Genomic DNA, 3,590 nt, shown 5'->3' with positions numbered 1-3,590 from the left:
CGATCCACGACCTAGTGAATACTTGATTGAATGAAATAAAATATAGATATTACCAGCGAGAACAAAGGTCTGCTCACCTGAGCACTCTCCCAATCCCGGAAAGTCATGCATCGTCCACATGAGAATGGCTCGAATGTTGGCTGACCGCCGACCATCGCGCCTCCTCATATCTTGCACCGTTATCGTAGAGTTCACGCAAAGGCTGCAGAACACGGGGTTCAAGATACAGCAAGAAAATGAGGCTAACAAGAAAAACTCAAATATTTGATACCAAAGTTCACTATATTTCTTGTCAAATGAGTTACAGGAAACTCATGTACAGAAAAATCTGAAGTTTCTCTTAGTCAGCATTGCATCTAAGTGGAAGTATCTCTTAAACTGTTTACATTCAGATGTATGATGTCATTTACTTTGAACGGAATAATGAGCATTAACTTATAATCCAATCAAGCATGTCCTTTAGTGCAGTGAACCTTCTGTTGTTCCACACATCTGATTTCAGATGCTTTCAGAGATTTTCTATCAAATTCAGATCACAACAGCAGGTACATCAGACCAACAGAAACTTTCAGCAATCCAACTCCTGTTTTTGAGCATCAAGGGTTCTCAATTGGGATTGTTTATGCATAAGAATAGTCATTCCCTGTTTTCTAGCATAACCTCTTGAAGACACCCATAGCCACTGTTTGTCTCATATTAGGAGCAACAAAAATGACCAAGCAGAGGATATTCAGCATTGGTACAAAACATTTTCATAAATCCTGCATTTCTGCCTCTTATCATAGACATCATCCATTCTTCACAAACTTCAGCTCCTTCTTTCTACAGCCTGATTTGCAAGTGTGTTGAAATGTATGATGTTTCACATCATCCAAACAGATTTGTAAAATGCGCAGAACCTATCATAGAGGGTAAAGGCATTCTGTGCCAAATAATCTTCACGAAGAAGTTTGGCAACCTCTAAGGTTATCTTATTTGTCTCAGCGAGGGCATCTTTACCTACAAGCTGTACAATCTCATTCAAATCATCTTCACGTTGCAGTACTTCACGAGCTTTGGTCCAAAATTTCTTGATTTTGTCTAGATGTGTTGCGCTTGCAAGGTACCTGATTGCATTTGAGCATGCGTACACACTGTCCAGTTCGAATATGTCCTCGCAGCAGAAGACGCTCCGGTACTTATTGCGCTGCCTATCTTCATGTCGCAAGCATGCAGAATGCTTCAAAAATAAGCTTACGTCCTTGACTCTCTGCTGCGCTTTGGCTAGAAGAGGAGCAAGACGCTGCTTGTGCTTATTAGAATACTTGTGGCCTTTCCCTTGATCATGGTTCAACCTGCAGAACTTCAGGGAGCAGAATTGTCTCTATTAGTTTCTTGCACTGATCAATTGTGAATAATTCATCTTATTCCACAACTCTGCGCCGATTCTTGACCTGTACTACCACTCCAGAGTGCCAAGAGCCACGGATGCCAAATCTTCCTGCCGGACCTCTACTATTTCCCCTTTCAGAAGCTTCCTCTGGTTGTCCATCGAGCCTTCCATGGCTCATTGACGGTTGTGAATTCACGGCCTGGCTCCAAATCCAAAGATTCCACAATGGTTTTTCATTCGTCCATGTTCTTCTTCAGATCCGTTACGAAATTGTTCTTGCGTCTGGCAGGCTCGGAGTTTTGCAACAGGAAATCGGGTGTGACGGATTGCCCACGACCATGTTATTGAACGAGTATCTTCAGGCTGCAGAGGGGAGGATCGGCCAACACCATACAGGCAGATCTGTGGTTAAAGGAAGGGAGGAACGAACGGGATCGGTCATGTGAAGCACTGTCTATCGAGCGCGCTGAATTGGTTGATGTTACGGGGCGACATAATTCTTCAGCTTGGACCGCATTGATGCTCAAGGTTTGAACTTTGCTTCGACCTCGTGACCATGGGCAGAAAACCGAATGGCGCCTCCCCAGAATTAGTCTTCCCTCCCCCTTTCCTATTCGAATTCTCCCCCCAGCTCCTCTGTTTTTAGTTTTTCTTTTTCTTGTTCACTGCGTGTCACAGTGCCAAAAATATCCAAGGAGAAAATAGAGCCTCCCAGCATCATTTTTAGCCATCGAAATCAAAAACCATTTTCAGTATTGTATTTTATTCCAAAGTCCTCATGAGGACCACCTGGATTGTGACTTGCAGTCAAAATGAAAGCACCATAAGCTTTTTCACCATTAAAATCGCCATTTTGCCCAACCTGCACTTGGCTCACACCATTTGCTACAGCAATCTTTATTATGATCTGAATCACTTCTTTCGAAAAGTATCGGCCGTCACCAGAGACAACAATTGCCGACCCTTTTACTTTTTCAGCAGGTAGTGCATTGATTGTTGCTTGCACAAAGTTGTGTAAATAATTTGGTTGCTTGAAAACAGTAACCTTTTTCCTCAACCCTGAAGTTCCTGGTTTTTGACCTTCATACCGAGATGTGTGGCATGTGGTGACCTTAAAGACTGTCATTGCACACGAAACTAGAACAAATAGCAGCAGGACAAAGATCCTTTGGCATCAGTTTTTCATATTTCTCTAATACACACACATCATGCATCCAAACAAAATCATACACATGCACTAAGGGAATATGTACACTGAATGCAGATTATCGAAATGCTTCACACAAACAATGAATCACACGCAGAAAATAACACAAATGCACAATAAAAGAAATGGAGGTGTATACGACTTGGATGTGCAGCAGCACGACACCGTGACCCCCTCCTCCCACAAAATCTTAAGCTCATCGACTAATGGACGAAGATACACGTCCATATTTTTTACTTTGTAGTGGCTCGAGACGAGCAAGCTAAGGATGAGATGTCCTTTCTTCGTAGAAAGCCATGGAGGGATGTTGTAGTTGACAAGTACTATAGGACACACACTGTAAGAAGTCGAGCGCAGATCGAATGGGTTCACACCATCCATGGCGAGACCGAGCCGAAGATTCCTTGGCTCTCGCTCAAAGCCTGGAAAGGTAGAGTCAATGTGGCTCCATGCGCGCGAATCCGCTGATATTCGTTGAACTCCATCCGTGGACCTATTCTGCACATGCCACGTTGTCAAGCTTGCCATGGCAGACGTGCGAAACATGTGGTTTATGCGGGGGATGAGCGGAAAGTGTCTGAGAACTTTTTGAGGGATGGTTTGCCCTTGCAAGTCCTGTCGATACTTGTGAGCACCACACTTTGGACATGTCTCCATAGTCTCGTATTCATCTCGAAACAATATGCAGTCGTTGATACATGCATGGATGTTATTGTAGTCCATGCCAAGCTTCCGTAAAACATGTCGTGCATCATCACGAGACTCAGGCATGGTATTTGTAGGTGGCAATATATAATATTTCAATAACCTGAAAAAATTCATAAAACACCTTGAAAAAATACAAATGTTTGCAATAATACTGTTAAAAAAAAATCAATGAAGCCTGTGTGCAAGGTACCTGAATAACTCAGTCACACTCGTATCGCTCCAACCGTATTTTGCTTGCATACTTAAGAGTGCAAGCAATGTCTTCAACCGAGATACTCGGCACCCATCATATAATGGTATGGA

General features: G+C 43.0%; 1 pseudogene; it reads right to left on the bottom strand.

Moving 5' to 3' along the window:
- Positions 1–2,108: 2,108 nt before the first annotated feature.
- On the bottom strand, positions 2,109–2,498 carry LOC148030812 (putative phosphoglucomutase, cytoplasmic 1 pseudogene; annotated as a pseudogene).
- Between the last annotated feature and the right edge of the window lie 1,092 nt (positions 2,499–3,590).

The sequence above is a fragment of the Lygodium microphyllum genome, chromosome 9 (assembly GCF_053477565.2).
Source record: "Lygodium microphyllum isolate KBCC chromosome 9, Lygodium_microphyllum_v1.1.10, whole genome shotgun sequence".
Lineage (NCBI taxonomy): Eukaryota > Viridiplantae > Streptophyta > Polypodiopsida > Schizaeales > Lygodiaceae > Lygodium > Lygodium microphyllum.
This window is presented reverse-complemented; position numbering and strand designations above follow the sequence as displayed.